General features: G+C 36.0%; 1 non-coding gene across 1 annotated transcript; it reads right to left on the reverse strand.

Moving 5' to 3' along the window:
• Positions 1-421: 421 nt before the first annotated feature.
• Trnaa-ggc (transfer RNA alanine (anticodon GGC)) lies at positions 422-494 on the reverse strand. The gene has a single exon. It is a non-coding gene; the product is annotated as a tRNA-Ala (tRNA).
• Positions 495-6,043: the final 5,549 nt, after the last annotated feature.

The raw sequence follows: 6,043 nt of genomic DNA on the forward strand, positions 1-6,043 counted from the left end.
ACTCCACTCCTGGTTATGTACCTCCTGTACAGTAACCAAATCTTTAATTCATTTAATATATGACGCAAAGGGTGTATCTAGACATTTTTTTACCAACTACATGTTAATGTGAAAACAGAAAAACAGAACGTGCTTGCTGCAAATAAACAGCCTCGAAAGTAAACCAGCTCTTACTTCCTGTCCTCGTCAATATCCAGATTGATTGGGATGTCATTTGTTCCAAGCCTTTCCAGCTGGTTGAGGCAAACGGGAAGAAGTATGGCTTTTTCCAAAACGACTCGACGGTGAGATCGCCTGTTTCCAGAGCAGCAATACGTGATTAGTCTGAAAGGAATAAGAATCAAACTTAAAAAACATATGGAGCAAATATAGAATTCATCAGATCCTTCACTAATGTACTTCCCAGTTTTCTCAAAGGTAACGAATCGAGTGGGGATTGAACCCACGACCTCTCGCTTGCCGGGCGATTGCTCTCCCAACTGCGCTATCGGTTCGTTGCTATTACACTAGTTCGTAGTAGACGAGGGGAGCGACGTGCTCAATGTTCACCATCCGGTACCTGAATTCTACGAATCAATGGAATCGCCACGAACTGAGACACAGCTATATAGAATTCATCCAAAAAAAGCAAAAAACATTATGGTATCTGGTAATAACTCAATATTCAATATATTTCTAAAAATCTAGGAACACCACCCTTTTTTACTACACGGTACCTACTTTTATTTCTGAATTTTTTTAGGGGATGACTCCTTTTACTACCATGTAGTAACTATTACTGTAAATTCAATTATATGAAAAAGTTGAGCATCTTTCCATTACAGACCAAATTTGCCCCCTCTTCTTGTACCAGACACTATAGGAGAATGTATTTACCCTGTTTCTGTATTTTTGCTTTCATATACAGCACTTTCGTTCTGAGGGTCTTTGATGGATTCACCACACACATAGTAGGATTCTCCCGAGAACCAATCTTTAATGTAGCTCTCTATTGGGATTTTTAGAGGCTTTGAAGGGCATTCCTGTATGGAGCGAAGGCTTGTGCGGTTCCCACATTCAATATTGTCGCATTCGCCCTGAACAACGCTTTCAAAAAATGGGCTTAAAAATGGTGCAATGATTAAGTTGTTTTCAGAATCGTAAAAGTCGATAATACCCATTGTGGGACTAATCTGCTTCATATTTGCTATAAGTATACGAGCACCAGTGAAATCGTCTTGTGACAGCATCTGCATAAGGTTTTCAAAGTTTTCAAAGTTTTCACATTGAATTTTAGCCAGAATCTCTTTCTCAATGAATTTGAAAATAGCAAACCAGGTGTCTAAAGAACAGGTGTTGGTGAATCGATAAACCTCATTATTGGATCCATAAAGCCCACCATAACGAGGCAATATTGTGTCTCCCAATCTGTATTTCGTATCACTGTTGCTACAGTCTCCGTTTCTTCCCTTGTGGCATGAGGATTTACATGGAACATTTTCTTTAAAACATTTACAGACGTTGTTGGAACAAGATGTGGTGCAATGACAAAGTATAGCTTCTTTTCCAAGAAAATTCAGGGAGGCTAAATTCAAAGTGATTTTCGTCAAACTTGCCTCACTTGTATAATTAATGCGACCTGGATATCTTTCCAGTACTGCAGCTGTAAATCTTCCTTTCAGAATTCCAAATTCACAAATCAAACCATAACTTTCAATGTTGCTACTTCCCTTATCTAGCACTTGACAAGGCAATCTCTTCACTTCTGATTTTTTCCGCAGCTTTTCCGGTATCAGCACAGCAACATGATCACCAACATTATAAGAAGCAAGCCTTTTTCCCTTCCGTCTTTGGTACTTTGCAACCATCAGTTTGCGTGAATGCTCAAGATTGGTTTTAATTTCATCCCGTATAGCTTTCCTAGCAGGGCAGGTTGATTTAAAACTCTCTTCATCGTTGGTGTTGATCTCCTATAGAAAGGATGGTCACCAAAATAAGTCTTTTTGTGATGTAGTATCAGTATCAGCAAGTCATTTTGCCATGTAACACCAGTATGTAAGTCTTTTTGTGATGTAGTATCAGTATCAGTAAGTCATTTTGCCATGTAACACCAGTATGTAAGTAATTTGTGATGTTGTATCAGTGTCAGCAAGTCATTTTGCCATGTAACACCAGTATGTAAGTAATTTGTGAATGTGTATCAGTATCAGCAAGTCATTTTGCCATGTAACACCAGTATGTAAGTAATTTGTGAATGTGTATCAGTATCAGCAAGTCATTTTGTCATGTAACACCAGTATGTAAGTAATTTGTGAATGTGTATCAGTATCAGCAAGTCATTTTGCCATGTAACACCAGTATGTAAGTCTCGAATTTTGGCCCTTTTTGCGAAGTAAATTATGTTTTGAAAAATTCTAGGAAGGGCAATTCGCCAAAGTTGATGCTCGCGAAAAATTCTTGACAAAATAGAGAATCTGTAAAACTTCAAACTTTGAATAAAATTTAACTTCTATGGCACTTTTTAGCCTGCTAAAAGACTAATAAGTCAAAGGGCAAATGTTTCAAGCCAATACAAGAATCAATTTTACGTCTTGATTCGCGAAAGTTTCTGCTCGTAAAAAATATTTTTTCGTTAAATTCGCAAAAGTAAATGTCGTAAATTTCGCAATTTTTCGTCCACCCGAAAGTTTCTGCTCGCGAAAATTTGTACGCCTAAAGTAGTATCAGTATGCAAGTCGTTTTGCCAGGTAGCATCAGTATGTAAGTCTTTTTGTGATGCAGATGCAAGGGACCATTCAAAAAGTACAAATGCTTGAAAATTGCAAATTTTTGACGCCCCCTCCCCCTTGTACGCTTTCGTAAGCTTTATGTGACCCCCCTCTCGGCGTACGTACGCTTTTAAGATACCCCCTGTCAAAACTGATATTTTTGTTCACGATACAGTTTGACGTAAACATTCGAACAAGAACTCATTCGAATCAGAAAGTTTGAATTTCTTAACGCCCGATTTACATTTCTAAAAAATCGCGAAAAAATTTTTCTGATAATTGCATGGAAAAACAATGCATAAGTCTTGTTTTTTCTCAATAAAAACACTTAAAAAGATTACGAGCGTATGTACTTCATCTCATAGACCCTCCTCCCCGTATGCTTTCGTATGCTTTTAGGGATACCCCCTCCCCCGTTGAGCGTAGGTACTTTTTGAATGGTCCCCAAGTCATTTGGCCATGTAACACCAGTATGCAAGTCATTTTGCCATGTAACACCAGTATGCAAGTCATTTTGCCAGAAGCATCCGTATGTAAGTCAATTTGTGATGTACCTACGTTAATGGAAGAAATTTTGGCGGGAATTTAACTTAGTTTAATTTAGTTTGGTCTAAAAAGCAGGGTAGCCAATTGGGGTAGGTTGTGAGGTACCAATGTATTTCACAGACCAGAGGAAAAAAAGATTATTTTTTATATGATAGTCCTCATTAGAACCAGGGGTGAAACTTTGAAAAAATATTATTATTCATTTATGACGCAAAATATATTCAAAGATTCAACTTAACACATGGTTTTCTCTGCTATTTGAACTAAGGCATTCTGATTACATAATAATTATCAAATGTGATTTTTTTAGACGTGTGAATCCCAAGTTACCATAGGTGTAACGTAAATTATTCTTTGATGTTATGGGATTACCCATCGTTCTGATTTTCATTTTGAGTCTGTGTTCGAATGTCAGGGATCCAAAAGTATTCTGTACTTTTTACCATAATAGTAGTTTTGTCTGTAATTTTTCATACAGTGAGAGGAAGGAAGACAAGATGGCAACGGAGCTTTATACTTTTTACAAGAATAACTATAGTAACTAAAGTTATAAAGCTAATTTTAATCTGATTTCTTTAAATGACTGTTAAAAAGTTCTAGTGTTATATTTTCACAAATTAAAGCTGATTAAAGCACTAGGCTTCAAAATTTTGGGGAAAAACAGGGGTACCATACAGCCTAGCCCAATTGGCTACCCTGATTTTTAGACTAACCAAATTTAATTGGTTGGATCAGTAAACAAAAATCAACTTTGGCAAAATTTAATTTGGTGGACGATGGGTTTCGCAAAGTTTCAAAGTCTGGGTAAAAATTTAGAAAATATACCCATCACTGGAACCGTGAAATAAAATTAAATTTGGCAGGGATATATTTCGGCATATTGGCAAAATCCACCAAATTTTCTCTCCGCACAAGTTTTCTTCCTGTAATGTAGCATGGATGTTATGGTAAAAAATATTTTGGCAGATGTTAATTGATTTTTTAGATTCATTCATTAGAAACCTCAGATTTGTTCAAAATTTATCAAGTATTTTGGTTTAGTGGAGACCTACTGATTCCACACAACAGGTTATTAAAGAAAACAAGAAATAAATTGGCAAAAATCCAGTTTTCAAAACATTAATGCTCACCTCATCAGGAATGGGATCTGAAAGAGTATCAAGGGGCGTTTGAACAATATCTTCACCTAATTCCTCTTCTTTCATATTCTCAAATTTCACACCAAATGCAGCTAGTCGGTTGGGATTTTGCCCAAAAACCGCTGAATAAGGTGTCTTTTTGATACTTGACACAACTGTTGTGTTCATGGAATCTGAAATATAATTAAAATGAAATGAGATTTAGATAAAAACCTTTTTAGATCTAAATTGAAATTTTCATACTTCCAGATACTTCACTTTTGCAGATAATAATGCAAATATAAAATAAAATACGTCCTAGCAGAAAGCCCCCTCGTTTTACTGTCTCAAAGACTGCAAAGTTTTTTTTGAGAGACAAAGGTATTACAACTGAACAGTGAACTGCCTAAAATAAGAAAAACCTACATTGGATTTCAGGCAACAAATCAGCCCAAGCTTTGGTTTTGAGTTCGATTCTTTTGGCACTGATCTTTTTTTCAATATCACAGTTCCCCTGTTCATTTAATCCTGAAATGAATAAAAATTTTGTCTGATACATGCGTAACAATCAAGTTGCTGTTCATAATTGATAAAAAGATCATTATCAAAAAAATTTTCTGGAAATTAGTTCAGTGCACCAAAACAACAATCAATTGAAATTACTGTTTCATAGTTCACAACTGTGACATAGTTTGCAAGGGTGTGTTCCTGCTACTTTCAACCCCCACCTAAAATCTTTAGTCCTAATTATTTAGGTCCCAGCACAGGCTTTTTCCCCTCTAAAACCCAAAAATTTGACCCTTATGTAGGAAGAGCCCCCTTTAGTTAAAATTTCAAGACCCCCAGGCGATGAGTGCAGGGAAACCTAAGACCCCCTAAACACAGAAACTATGCTAGTTACTTCAAACATGCTAATGTTTTTTACCTATGAAAATATTGGTCTATAATGAATTAATAAAATCCATAGTGCCTAATGTAACATTAAAACTATAAAAAAGTTTACCTTGGGATTGGGAGTGCCCTACTGAACCATTGATAATTTTTGCATTGCCAGGCCAAAGAAGAACAACTGCCTTGATTATCAGGTCTACAAACTCAGTCCCATTATCAGATTGTAAATTTTTTGGCAATCCAAAATAAGAAAGATAGCAGACTTTGATGTTTTTGGCGACAACCTTGGGCTTCTTTGTTTTAAGAGCAAACAGGACATGGAACTTGGCAAAATGGTCCACAATGTGGCCAATAAATTTGAATTCACCATCTGGGTCGCGGGTCATGTCAATTAGATCAATCTATAAATGAAAAGCAGAAGTCTCATGGAGACAAAATTGGGATCCTATTTATATAACTCTATTCTTGCGAAAATATACTTTTCTAAAAATCTGAAAAAAACTGAACAAATTACAATAGTTTTTTCCAGTAAAATATTTTGAAAAGCTAAATTTGTGAAAGTTAATTCTTACAAAATGCAAAATTCTTGCGAATTTGCCCAATTGCAAAAGTTTCTTTCCCTAAAATATTGCTATCAGACATTTTCTCCAAGAATATCCAATCCCATTTCAAATTGTTATTTTGACACAAACCTTGTACCTTGTTTCAGGAGATTTGGGTGGCAGAGCAGCATATGCGTTT

The sequence above is a fragment of the Clytia hemisphaerica genome, unplaced genomic scaffold, assembly GCF_902728285.1.
Source record: "Clytia hemisphaerica strain Z4C2 unplaced genomic scaffold, Clytia hemisphaerica genome assembly, whole genome shotgun sequence".
In the NCBI taxonomy this organism is placed as follows: Eukaryota; Metazoa; Cnidaria; class Hydrozoa; order Leptothecata; family Clytiidae; genus Clytia; species Clytia hemisphaerica.